The 14,799-nt window shown below is 42.9% G+C and overlaps 1 pseudogene; it reads left to right on the top strand.

The window, feature by feature from the left end:
- Positions 1–13,257, top strand: part of LOC146866276 (alcohol dehydrogenase class-3-like) — a 177,471-nt pseudogene extending 164,214 nt beyond the window's left edge.
- Positions 13,258–14,799: the final 1,542 nt, after the last annotated feature.

Here is a 14,799-nt window from a genome sequence, read left to right as displayed (position 1 = left end):
CCAACAAAAATAACGTCCTGCAAAAGCTGAAAAATCTGGGATGACCACACAGAAAATACAGATTTCGTACACAGCTGAAAGATGGAGGACATAATTTATTATAGAGGCAAGTAATTTTTATAGTTTCTATACATTTTAAAGCTGCAATTCAGTTTCTTACATGTTGCCTATTTTGGTAGAAAGCAAAAAGAACCTACAATAGGTGCCACTGTATTAAGCATATTCTATAACTGTAATTCAAGTTTCTATTTTGGCTGTGTGCAGAAGTTAAACGCAGATCAGTTTTTGTGTACTTGCTTTTATCCATAAACCTAACTTATTGAATGATGCATTACAGTAAACCAGGCATGTCTTTGCTTCTGCGTAAAAGCAAGAGAGGCAATTAAATCTCCTCTTGATGGTCCACAATAATACCCGCGACCCTGCCATGAAACCAGTATGATCTCAGTGTTCTTTATATCTATAACAGGGTGCCTCAAGGGAGAGGAATGATGCCAGATAACACCAGCCGCTTCACTTGCAAAGGCAAACAGCTTTACCACTTCATGGGAACCAGCACCTTCTCAGAGTACACCCTGGTGGCAGACATTTCTGTTGCAAAGATTGACGACTATGCTCGCTTTGACAAAGTTTGCCTGCTTGGCTGTGGCATTTCCACGGGCTACGGTGCTGTTGACAATACAGCCAAGGTGAAGTCTTTTTTCATTATGTTTTCCTACATTATGATAATTCGTTCTTGCACAGGTTGGCATTTAGAAGATGCCCTAGCCGTGGATGGTCCATTCAAAACCGTGTAGTTTTACATCAAAAAGAGGGTTAGATCAGTCATTGCTTATTTTCACCCTTTTGCTTTCTTCAGGGTCAGGGGCCCTAGACTGGTTAAAAAATTTGCGGGATGAAAACTAAAAGGCTATTATCATTGAATGCCAGTGTAAATGTGATTGAAGCGTTTTTAACTTGTAACCTGGTAGTTGATAGTGAAGGTGATCAATGTACTCACTTATGCATCTGGATAAGTTTTACATGAGTAGTAGGGCTAAACTTTGAGTGGTTGTTTACGGGTCCCGTTTGTAAGGAGTGAAAGAAAATTCTAAATGTTCCCACCATATAAGTAAACCGATGATTGGCTTACAGCTCATGTTTTTGAGCATGCCAGAAAACACCTAGTACACTTGGAAAGCTACCAGCATTGTACAACTCCATGCTGGCTCCTCTGCCACTCTGCTTGCTCCTGTGGGTTGCTCTACACTGTCAAAATAGTGTGCTGTGGATTTCTGCATGTAACCAAAAACGTAGTTTGGTGTGCTATATTTTCTATACAGTGATGGGCTTTTATCTATGGCAAAAACCTCTGGAAGCCTGTAAGAAGTTTAGACATGGTCCTCGCTCCTTCCTATTCTGGAACTACTGTGGGAAGCAACCAGCAAAATGTTTTAAAAGCCTCCCAAAAATACAGGTTTCACAGTATTCAACCTGGCCACCCAGCGCACCCGGGTTCCTACCTCAAACCTAGTACTGCAGACAGCCTGCCTGACCAGAACTGCTAAGTTTCATCTACAGGTGTAAAGGTTCAAATTGTGGTTCTGTGAATCAAAATGTTTGCACTGACACTTCTGATTTGCACGCTAATGTTCCACTTGGCTGCACAAACTATTTTGAATCGTGCCAGAATATGGATGTAGCTAACTATATGGAGTTTCATTACTTATTCACACATTGACAGTGGACTGTTGGGTTTAGAAAAGCAGGGCGATGTACAACCTCTTTCATACTTCGAGAGGTAGTTGTGGGGGTGAGTTTTTGCACCCATTTGTTACCTGTATTTGAGTCACAAAAGTAACATGGTCTTGACATTTCAGAGGTAGGCAACAGGAAAGTGCCTGTCCTACGGAATCCTCTGTTTTCAACTCTAATAAAATCACTCCTTAAACGTTTCGAAGAACATGATGAAAACCTAGTCTTTTGGGGTTAATATAATCTAAAGATTGTCAGACGGGTTACTCAATCACAAACATGACAGATACTCGGCCCACCTTATTACAACTGCACTATATTCTATGCCACATGTACTAAGGTGGGTGGTTTATCCATCACGTTTGAAATGGCGTAACCTGTGTGCCATACTCCATATCTGGGCACGTGTCTTTAATGACCCTCTTCAGGGTATAAACTCATTCGAACTGATTGGGGAACCAGTATTTGCCAGAATGATAGTTTTTGCCAGTGAATATTTAGAACATGTTTTTTTGGGCGATTGGGTAGTCGTTCAGGTCTGCTTTTCATAAAAATGTAAAAAAGATATATGGCTGTATACTTGAACTCTTAGATAGTTATTTACATTCTTCTGGATGCTGAACTGAGGTGTGTAAAAGGAGATTTGTAATAAATAGTAACAATGGTCAAAAATAATTTCAGGCAATAAGCTTTGCTGCCTGCCTGCGCTTGCGCTGCTCCAGCATGCTGTACGGTGGTGCGATGAGAATGGTAAATGGTAAAAGCGTCTGTTAAGTGGGAGGATGTGGGTAAAGCACTGCTAGGAACACTGAAAGGCGGGAATTACCCAAGTCAATCCTGCACGTGCTGCGCCAGACGTCACTGGCATGGGAAGTGGCGGCGACTGTAGATCTCTTGACATGAACGAATTGTAGCCCCTTCTAAAACTGAGCAGAGAAATGACAGTAGCTTAATGGAAGGACAGTGGCTTTCGCACACTGGGTGATCTACAACTCATTGATCAGTTTAATTCCTTCATGGACGTACAGGAAAAATGTAGAGTGAGGCCCTGTCAATTATTTGAATAGGCCGAATTGGCAAAAGCAGCCGGAGGAATATGGAGAGTTCCCTTGTGCTCCTGCGGCCACGGCTGCCATGAGCATGCTATTGGAGATGGGAATGTGTGTCGTAGGCTCGTAACAATTATGTACAGGGCTCTGAAGGATCGGGTGAAGGCCTCCACCAAAGCGCAATAATTATGAGACTGAATTAGGGGAGCAGTTGACAGATGTGAAATGGAGGTGACCTGCACGCTGGTGACGGAGGTGATGAATGTTTCCAAGTAGCACATTTTAAATTTCTCCTCTAGACATATATGACCCCCTCCTTAAGCTGCACAAAATCTATCCTCTTAGGGCCCTGGCGTGTCTTGGATGAGGACGAGGGAGGCCACATTCGCACACATGGCCTTGAACTACGCTGAGCATAATATGTACTGGCGCAGGTAGTGCCTAGACTGACACAGATCACTGGCAACCAAATGAGAAACTTGGGAATGCGACCTGATGGAAGTGGTCATTAGTGGACGGAGTTAAGATGCGAGAAATCAGAATCCATGAAAGAGCGATGGAGGATATACTTCAGTGCACTGCCATGAGGTGGCGAGAGGACAAGACGGGAATCATGAGCACAGTTGAGTGCCTGAGGATGGGAGTATATAGGATTGGAACTCTAGTCATTAAGGGTGAGGAATGTTATTGTATGCGGTTTCCGACTCTTTACGGTTCGTGAATTCCTTGGGATCAATTTCGTTACTACTGCTGCTACACTGGTCAAGTGGAATATGAAGGGAAGAGTCGAGAGATTAGACAGCCGGCCACAAACTTTGGTACTGTCGTTATGCACCGGTCATGATAATTTAGGCATAATTGTGATCGCGATCTACCTCGGTCTATAATGTGGTGTTCTTTTTTGTAAAATTACAATAAAAATACAATTTCTTTAAAAAAAGAAAGTAGATCTATTAGATCTCATAGCTGAAATATCCCAGAACCGCTAAGAAATAACCTGTGCCAGTTGAAGGCATGCACTGTTCATGTTGAAAGGGTTACTGCCTAGAAAGGGCTTCTTCATAATCCTGTCAGGGAGCAATAGTATTGATCCATTGAAAGGAATGCTGTGCCTACAATTGATAGGACTACCACAGCTGGGCTCTGTTTTCCCTGTTACTTCCACAGGCAAGGGTGGGGAAGGCCCAAACTGGTCAAAAGGTGACAGACCCAACATCCTTGGCATGGAGGACCTGTTGTGTAGGCAGAGCTGCCAAGCAGCAGGACTCATTTGAACAGTTATTTATTCAGACAGCCTCGATGGGAATTCCAGCCTCAATGGTATTTCAATAAACCTTTCCAGACAGGCTACTTGCCATTAGGCAAAAGGCATGGTTGATGAAGGGTGCCATGTCCACAAAAGTCAAATGGAGATAACCCTTCATCTTGCCCTATTGTCTGCATTTCTTCAGGGAAGACACCATCCACATGCATGTGTACATTTAGCCATTTAAAACGCAGACAAAACTCTGGGCTAGACTCACTACATTTACTTGAAAGTGAAGGACTTTAGTTTGGCGAGGGGTAGGGGGTGAATGAAATTTACTCTGGGAGAGCCTGTCCACTCACCTGCCATATATAAACAAAAAAGGGTCTGTGCCCCTTCCCGGAATCTCAGCTGCTACGAGCAGTCGTTGTTCCCTTGGCCTTATGAAGTCACTATCTAGTATTCCTGTGTGTTCACTTTAGGGGCATCCCCAGTCCTTCACATCCTTGTTCTTTGCGGAGGGATTAATTTAAAACCAAGTTGAATGCCTGCAGTAAGCTGCTAAATGTTGATACCATTCTTTGACAAATACCATAGTTTGACAAGTTGAACAAAAGTGTAGGATAGCACAGCTGCGTGTATGGTGTGAAGGTCTCAGTCTCTGTACAGGAGTTCTAAATCTCCGAACAACAACCTAAGTAGGTTTCTCAACTAGCAATATGATTGGTAGTTCAACCTGGAAGTCCTAGGCACTGTTGAAGGAATCTAGATACAGATACCTTTGCAAATTGTCTGAATAAAAGGTAATACAAATTAGCATCTAGAGTGGGCACAAGTCCAGGATCCTTGGGAGACTTGCTCATGCAAATCTAATGTAAAAAGTTGCTCATCTCTCCAAATGTCTCACCAGATTTTCCACTAGAAATGCAGCACCAGCCGACTTCGAGTTAGTCATCTAGTCAATATTGGAAGTGCCGAAAAATGTTTTGGTCGGCTTGGTTGGAGGAGTAGGGACTAAGGTCACAGTACTGCACACGCTCCACAGCTGGGAGTTCCTGCATCTCCAGATCTACCTTCACGCAAGGGTTTTCGTCGATCGAGAGAGCCTCATCTTCCTAGAGGGCCGGCTCCTCTTGGGTGTGTTCTTCGCCAAATCATTTGGGAGCTTCTGGGGTCTTGCGAGACATTTCCAGTCGACGAGCCCTTTGTACCTAAATTACTTACACGCATCACTGTCTGCTTCTGTGTGGTCAGGTGAAAGGCGCAGTTTGTACATGAGGGGTTAGTCGTGTCCATGGCAACGTGGACAGAATCTAAAAGGCATGCCTTCCATCTCACCCGTAACACCTTTTCGGATGGAGCGGTTATGATGCTGAAGGTAGGCCCGAACAGGCGGTGCCCCGAAGGGCGATTGAACGAACATATTTGAAGCGTCTAAAGAACGCAGTGATAGCACAAACGATAAACAATACAGTCTAAGACAGCAAGAAACCAAAAGATCGAACTGAACAAACTGAATGAAGTTGAATCCCGGAGCAAAGGCACACCCGTCCAACCCAGACGGCAGAGAGAAAACAATCTAACAATGGAGTTAATGTCCAAGTGCAATATCCCCGAGAGGAGTCACTCGACCTTGTGACTCAAAAGTCTTCTTTGAAGAAAAACAACTTGCACAACTCCGGACCCAATATTAGATTGCAGGTGTTTGCAGAGCATGTGATTGTACAGCACCACATGCCACAAACCGATGTTTACAGGGTAACACACACAATATATACACACACATTTATATTATATACACACACAAATCCAGAATAAGTAGATAGATCACCCATACCTTGAACAGTAGATACTTTATAAAATTCCACATTCGTGAGAAAATCACGGAAGAGTCTGTGTGCATGAGCATGTGGCTGTTTTCATTTTGGATCTTCCTCATGGACAACATACTCTAACCTGCTATTTTAAAAGCATCGTCTTTTACCAGTGAGTGGTGGACTAGAGTGTTCAGGTGAACAAATTCAGAGCCTGAAAGGCAGCCATTGGAACTTTGCTGGGGAAAGAATACTTCTGTCCTGATGGCAGGACAATCTGCCATCAGGACATTCTAAGGCCTGCAGAATGAGGGACAAAGGATCTTCCAGTGCAAGATGGTTTATGGCAGTGGTTTCCAAATTTTTCAACCCTTGGCTCCCTTGACCCATTTTGGAAGGGGTATGTGTAAGGCCGGCCTCTGGAGTACTTGCATTTTTCACCCTGAAAATAACTGGGATGTTTGGTATTACTAAGTCTCTAAAATATTCCTAATTACACTTCTTTGCCCCTGCCTTTTTTAGAGTACCCTCTCAAACTTTGTTTATCCCACTTACAGTGCTAGATAGCACCCCTATGCATGTAGGCCACAGTGCTAGATAGCACCCCTATGCATGTAGGCCCCATTGCCAATGTGTTTCTGCTCTTGAATATTGGCATGCACTTCCATTTCTATCCATGTCATAAGTGCCAACACGCCTGTCTCAGCAGGGTGACTCATGATTTTTTTAAACCACATACAGCTTTATTTTTGCTGTCCCATCCCTAAAATTGCCTCCAAATCAATGCAAGTAAAATAAATTCCTGTTTTTTTCTAAAAGTTGGCATTATGCTGTGTATGGTGTTTTACTTTCCTGTGCTCAAGGAGAGAGCAGGCCTGTCTGCAAATGTGTATAGTGAAAGGAATGTGTACTGGAAGTACCTATGATTCAAGTACAAATGTCAATACTTGGGGCATGATTCGGATCTCGCTAGTAAAGCCCTCCGTACTACTCTGATCCGTAGGGCTTTACTAGCGATTCGTGCAACTGGAGTCTGAACGAGTGATGCAATGCATTCTTATGCTTACGGACTTGGTTCGCTCGAGCTCCCATTGAACTCTATGGGAGCCTGTATACTGGACGCAGGCACAGGCTCCCATAGCAAAAAAGGGGGGGAAAGCTTTCACCTTGTGGCGGGCACCCCATTAACAAAGTACACAAATGTTACGGTTAGCACCGCTGATAAGCATAATCATTTATAAAACATTCAGAAAATATCGTAAAAATGTAAGCATCAGAGTGAAGGGGTCGAAAATCTACAAATTTGAGCGCTACTGCCACTGATCTTATCATTTAAGCATTCTTCTTGAATTCTAAATTGGACAGCATGAGTCAATTTCCAGCATTTGCTACTGAGGGAGGACTCTGAATGCCCTAGCCCCTCCCGCAATTCGTGTAGAATAAAGATTGTGATTGGATTATTTAGGAAAAATCTAAGTATGACTGAGGCCTAATCATTTGAGCTGCTTAACAAATGGGGCTTGATACAGTTCTGCCTCCATCACCAGGTCAGGTTTATCAGATCTCGTGTGCATGGTGTGGTCCTTGAATCACAAACTGTTATACAAATCCACTATAGGTCTCTTCAGCTGAATACATCAGTATGTTCACGTCCGGTTTGTCTTTTTTGTCATGAGTCTTAATGGGTGTAAGCAAGTCAACTCCCCCCCCCCCCCCCCCCCCCCCCCCCCCGCTAGCACTTTTAATTTCTGTAGCGCGTGGGTTGCGTTGAAAGTTGACAAAAATAGTGGCTTCAGCGTCAATGCAGATTGCCTAGCGCCTGTTGCTGCAAAATATTGTGAATAACTGGACCAGAGATTGTTGTTCTAAGTGTACATCTACTCTGCCTGAACATAGCATGCGGAGCAGGGTGCGGCAACTGGCAGTTGCCGGCACACTCTGTAGTTTCTTGGCTACCAGGTATGCTGCTTACTTCAGTTCCAGAACTTCCAGGTCTCCTGTGCCTTCACAAGGGTATTCTATTACCGCAATTTACCCTCTAAATGAACACTTTTTTCAGTTGGACACATCTGAACAGTGCTGAATTTTGAGCAGTCCTTTAAATTCTACAGTAGTATAATCCTAAAGTGTTTAGTCAAAAAGTAATATTTTTACAATTGGCAGGAATATTTTTTTAATTGCTTGTAATATCACATGAACTGGAATATCTGTTGTGGCGTGCAGCTTATTTTTATACTGTATTTCTCATTGTAGGTACACTGATCCTCCCATTGGGATAGTTATCGATCAGTGATTGGAGCCTGCTTCATCAGGGTCTTTGCCATGTTAGCCCCCTGTGGTGAATACACATCAGGAAGGCTGGGGGGATACCTTCAACAGATCTACCTTTGCAGTCCAGTCTCTGCATTGTTTGGCCGATTCTTGGTCTGAACAGCACTGTTCGTTTGCATAAGTTCAGAGCAGTCTATCTCATGACTTCTCAGCAGCATAAAATCAGCGGCAACAAAGAGAGGCAGCCATATCCCAAGGGAGGGTAGATTATTTTTTATATTGTAGTCCTGGCATTCTTTGGTCTTTGAAAATTGCTGACCAGAACAAGCACTTTTACAAAACTGCTGTAAAAATGTGGGTGAGCAAACCGGCATCAAGCAGACATTTTCAAAAGGAAATATAAAGGTTTGGTGGGGTAAGAAAATGGCCTGTCTGATTCAGCATGACCTAAACATGTAGAGGTTCCTTCCTAATTAACCTGGCTCTCCATTCTACACAGTGTTACAGCTCCATTATACATGCAGCAGCCCTGATTTTTGCACAGCCTCGTCTGCCGGGTGTCTTCATGCTTGAACTACATCCTGTGTGAATGGGGTGTAGTTACCCATGGCCATCGCCTGCGCTGGGGCCGTGCAGTTCATTGTTTGGGTGGATGTAGGAGCATTCCCTTTTAACGGGGGTGCCATAAATTTGATAGCATGGTTTATATCTACTTGTAATTGATGCTGTCAATATTTTTGAGGCGGGAGTGACGGTACATCTTTTGACCTGTTGATAAACTGACAGTCGCAGCTTTATTTACTAGGCTTGTCAAAGGTTTTACTGGAAGAGGAAGCAGCAGCAGCAGGCCATGGTTCCAGATGAAAACTTTAAAAATGTGGTAGCAACTAAGACGATTAGACCATGGCTTGGCATGCATAGTTTGCAGACCTCAAAACAAGCATTGGCATAGCCAATAGATCTCGCCTTTGGGACCTTATAAGTGTTTTTAGCCATGCAACAGTTTATGTTGTTGCACCAAGGATATTGTGCTGGATAACTACACACTTGTAAGATCCCAAAGGCGAGACCTATTGCCTATGCCAATTCTTGTTGTTTTTTGCACACAGTGAGCACTTTTCTGAGCACTGATAATGTCTGAAATATATCTGATTTGTTGACCGTATCAACCAGATAAAATGTATCTGTATGATTTGCCGTTGCTGATTCAATATAAGCCAATAAATATTATTGCTTTGTGCATGCTGTTGTATAAAATCACATATTGAGCACACTGTCAAAGTATATGTTGGTGTGTTTTGTCTGTTGATGGAACTATTCCTTCAGGAAACGTTGTTACTGAATGTATTTGGTCCCGGTTTCAGGAGGTTTATTGGGCAGGTTCAGTTGTTTTTAAGAATTTCTTCTCATCAAAGCACCTCTCTCAGATGTGGGTTGTAAGTGGATTAATTTGAGGGTAGGTTTGCAAGACGCTTGTACAAACCACTGAGGATTGTGTCAGATGGTCACATGGGTCCTTATTTTGGGAAAAGTCAGATCTTTATTTCTCTTGTTTTTCTCTCGGTGGTCCATGTTCACTATGCAGGTACATTCCAAAGCTTACATGCTGTAGTGAAAAGGAGCTTCCACTTATTTTGTTTTGTTTTTTATGAATAAATTATCAATAGACGGGCCACCTCAAGCTGCTTTTTCTCCTTTGGTTGTTTAATCTGAGTTCGGATTGTAATTTATTTCTTGTAGATAAGATGGTAGCATTCACCCCTGATAGTATAGTGGTGCTATAAATCAGAAATACTTTATTTAGACAATCCAGTCTTTAAAGTGCCACGTGCGAATAAAATCAGCATCACATTCCATAGAATTGAACAAATTTAGATAACATTTTAAGACAGCAGCCCCTCAGTCATAAAGTTTCTATCACTTCTTGTAGAGTAATAAACTGATAACAGCATAAAGCATACAAGTTTAAAATGCGTCTTTCTGATGCCGTACAAGACAGAAAATGTTAGCCCTTAACAATCACTGCGCCGCTTAAAGTAAGAAATGCACAGCATAACGTGGTAATCAGTTCAATTTCACTGTAAGGCAATATATTTTGATTCTCTAAGAATCGGAAAGCGAAAGTGGAAAAAAGGGGCTTGAGGATGTTTAAAAATCCACTTCAGCTCTACTAAAGAGTACAGCACAAGCAGGCAAAGGGCTATGAAATCCGGTGTAGGCAGGATAGGTAAAGTTCGTCAGAGGTCAGCAAAGTCTGAAGATCACAATTGAGCCTATTTAAGAACTATCAACTACCACACTGCCATTCTATTTCCGCTATGAATAAGGTTTTGCAAGCAGCAGCTGTGTGAGAAGGAACGTTCTGCCTAGAATGACTAATAGTCGCGTCCCCAAAGTTAACCAGGGTTCAAGCACCTTCGCCACTGACCCACTCAAAGGGTATAAATGAAACCAGCATTGGCCGCGCGGAAAACGAGCATTGGCTGCAAAAGTGAAACTGATGAAAGTGATCGCGCGGCCTGCTACAGGATAGAGAGGCGGGTGAGTGGAGGCCAGCAGAGTGACTCGATCTGTGGTGGGGGAGGGAATTGAAGCACAGAGAGAGGCATGCAAGGGGGGGGAATTGAAGCGCGTAGAGGCACGCAAAGTACGTGCCCGCGCACATGCACTCAAGCTCTAGGCCGGCCATGGCAGCATCTGGTAGCACTTTTTTTTTACCCCTTACTAAAAGTCGAGCAAGCAGTACATGCGCTGCTCTAGGCTCGACCTAAAAAGTAGTGTCTTGTCTGTCATTCTGTACCTAAAGTACTGACAAAAATCCTGAACACAGTTTGGATTGTAAAATCTTTTTGGAGGAAGGTGGTGGGGAGCATGGCGTTAATATAGCACAAGAACACATGAAAGCAAAAATGGATATAGAGCGATATATTGGGCCTTTGTTTTAAAGAATAATTCTCCAGACCGCCAAACTTTATGCACCCGGTTATCAGAGTGAACAGCGTCCTCCACGGCCAACCAGAGACTGGCCCAAAAGATCAAAATAAAATCTGAGCTTTGAAAGATATTTCCCGCACAAAACAAACGTACATCCCATCCTCTTCCTCAAACTGCAATATTCTGCTTATGTTTATTTGGAGTTGCCGGGACAGGAGGTTGTTTGAAGGCATTTAGCAAGATGCACACTAGTTGAAAGAAATCGTTCATTTTGTACATTGACTTCAATTTTTCTTAATTTGTCATCGTTGTGCCCCCACACTTGCCTCACTTTCACATTTTTTTTTTTTCATTTCCTTCATGCTTACAGGTAGAGACAAGTTCAAACTGTGCTGTCTTTGGATTGGGAGGGGTCGGCCTTGCAGTGATCATGAGCTGTAAAGTAGCCGGTGCTGCTCGGTTCATCGGTGTTGACATAAAGACAAATTTGAAAAAGCAAAAGAATTTGGAGCGACTGAGTGCATCAACCCATCCAGGAGGTGCTCATTGACCTAACAGATGGGGGAGTGGACTATTCCTTTGAGTGCATCGGCAACGTGGTTGTCATGGTATGTGTAATTGTGTTACAGCTCCCCCCCCCCCCTTCTCGCCTCATACTGCAAAGGCAGTGCAGGATACTTCAGCATATTGTTAAAGACGATATGCATCACTTGCCTTTTTTCTTTTTGATTACCGTTTGTCATGTCGTGGTATGTTGTGTGTCTAAGTGAACAACTTTTTTCCTCTGTTTATTTTTTCTATATTTGAATTCCTAGCCCCCACCCTCCCCTCCTGCATCCGACCCCATCAATCTGGAGAAAAATAGATTTCCTGTCCATACACTTGCATTGCCCGAAATTTATATGGCTATTTTGTGTCCACGGCTGGCCAATAGAAGACCTAGAGCAGTGCAGTCCTGTGTTGGAAATCCCTCTTCCTTGTTAGTTACACATATCCTTACCAACACCATCCCTCCCGCTATCCTCACTCATTCTTTGCACCTGCCTTCTTTTGTTCTGTCTGCCCTGTTTTTCCCTGCGGTATTGAGCAGCAAGGATGACCGCATCACTTGTTTATGCAGTTGCACGTTTTTTCGATACTCTGTTAAATGGAAAAAAAAAAATTCAGTCCGTCCCTACTGCATAAGCTTAATCAGATTCCCACGTCCTATGAAAAGGCTACTGCAAGGCAAACTCCGGAAGAGCTGAAAAATACATTTGAACGACTTGTGTTCTTGTAATCTAATTTTCTGCGATCAACTTGATTTGCTAATTCAGCAGGTATTTTTTTTCAGCGTTTTACCTTCTCCTATATATTTTTTTAAACTTCCAGATTCAAGCGGAAAATGTTATGCATTTCGTTGTTTTGACACTTTGATTTTACAAGATTTTAAACTTGTCTCAAAGTCTTGGAATAAGTATGCCTTTTATGTGGTTCTCATATGCAAAGATTAGTCCCTCTGGAATTGAGCTTCTCAAGGTTAAATGATAGACGTTATTGCTGCACAATGTAACAGGAGGTGGCCCGGGGGAGCCCACTCATGAACACCTTCCTTCATGTCGAACAACTTTTCCTTTCTCACCGGCAAGCTTCTCAGTCCCCTCTTTTTCCATCCAAGATTTCCACTGTCAACCCTAATTTTTGCTCCAGGTCCATCCCTCCTAAGCCATGATCCTTGAGCCGGCCCCTTACGAAATGCACCTGTGCCATATTGACACTTTACAAACCAATATAGTTTAATTAAATAAACTGCAATAAAATGTGTATACTGCAGCATCAACGTAAGATCAGTTAATGTATTTTATTTGTTTGTATGCAAAAGCGAGCTGCTCTGGAGGCCTGCCACAAAGGATGGGGTACCAGCGTGGTGGTAGGAGTAGCTGCATCCGGAAATGAGATTTCTACCAGGCCCTTCCGACTTGTCACTGGACCCACATGGAAAGGCACTGCCTTCGGAGGTAACTTTAGTTGTTTGTGTCCTCCACTTCCGAGTATGTATATTTTTGAGGGCTTCATTTTATTTTTTGTAGAACTGGATCCGAATCATCCTTGGACTTAATTGAGGTTGTAAAGGTCAGAACAGCACAGTATGTTCAGTTGTCAGCTAACCTAGCAGTGATAAAGCCAAATGCTTCTGCTTTTATTTTCAGGCGGGTACAGCCGTATATAGGAAATTGCTGCCATCTTGCGCTCTGGTGCAGTCACACACATACAGGCCAAACACAGATTGAGGGTGACTTGATTGCGATGGGAAGAAGCATGTGAGGGAAAGGCCTCTTCAGTCTGCCTGTAGCAACGATCAGAATATTTGCACTGCTGGACCTGCTGTTTTCCTGTAAATTGGTGAAGCTGACTACCAATAATAGCAATCTGAAGCAAAGTAGGGCAGAAAACAAGTGATGTGCACGTTTCGATAATAGGTGAGGATTGATGTGTGCGTATATCCCTAGACATTATTTGCATACTGCTCATTGGTTCTCAGATGTCTGCCTGCTGCATCTGGTTTAAAAAAACAAAAAAAAACATTATGGCACGGTGGGTGAACCAGGAACCAGTCTGTTTATGCATCATATGGCATACTTATGGAGAAGGTCACCTATCTTTAGCCTACGCTCCATAAATTATTGACATTTGTCTACCAGAGTGCCCTGATTGACTTAAAACCACCAGTCTCATCCCCTCCTCACGCTTTCCCTTTCTAAATGCCCGGGAGTTTGCTGCTGCTGCGCTGGAGAAGTGAGACCGCACTCCCCAGCATTCCTGGCCAGGATTGGGCTGTAACATTTTATGCAGGCCCCGGAGCACTTAAAAACAAGCATTTGCAATGCAATAGGTCTCGCCTTTAAGAGAGTTTGAGCTATTGTCATTGTAAATGACAATGCCTTTCATTTACGTGTTTTGAGAACCTGTAAGTGGTCCGTAAACACGCACTTTGTACTAACATCTGGCAGTAAAAGAGGCGCAGTTACTGCCAGCCTTGCTTCTCAAAGCAAGTACAAAGTGAGTGTTAACGCACTGCTTGCAGGTTTTCAAAACACATAAATACAAGCATTTACAATGCAATGGTCTCGGCATTGGTAAAGTTAGAGATATTGGCATTGCTCATGACATTATTTTTGTTTGTTTTTGTTTTTAAAACATTTAAAGAAACAGCATTGTTATTTACAATGTCAATAGCTTAATCACTCTCAAATGCGAGACCTATTGCATTTGCACCCACACACAGAGCCACCTACACACACACTGATTAAGCTATTGACATTGTAAATAACAATGCCGTTTCTCTACATGTTTTAAAAACAAAAACATACAAAAATAATGTCATGAGCAATGCCAATAGCTCTAACTTTAACAATGCCGAGACCGTTGCATTGGAAATGCTTTTTCTTCTTCTTCTCTGGGTAAGAAGGAAAAGACAGAGTCCTGTTACTTCTCTGCCGCCCGTCCTCGAACGCCAAGCTTTATTTATAGGCGATGGTAATTTCTTGCGTCCCGGGAAGCATCTCGCATTTGTTGGAGCTGGAGCTATTGGTATTGTAAATGGCAATGTTTTGTACTTTGAAAAAGGTCTTGTGTTTGTTGGAGCTATTCACATTGTAAATGGCAATGTTTTTTATTTATCCTTAGGGTTTTATATAGCACGAACTTAACAGCCTCAGTTGTGAATTTCGATTCATTAAAGTTTTGTGAGCCCTGAAATTTGCACAAGTAA

This window comes from Triturus cristatus, chromosome 2_1 (assembly GCF_964204655.1).
Source record: "Triturus cristatus chromosome 2_1, aTriCri1.1, whole genome shotgun sequence".
Lineage (NCBI taxonomy): Eukaryota > Metazoa > Chordata > Amphibia > Caudata > Salamandridae > Triturus > Triturus cristatus.
Note: the sequence above shows the minus strand (reverse complement) of the source record. Positions and strands in the feature narration are given on the sequence as shown.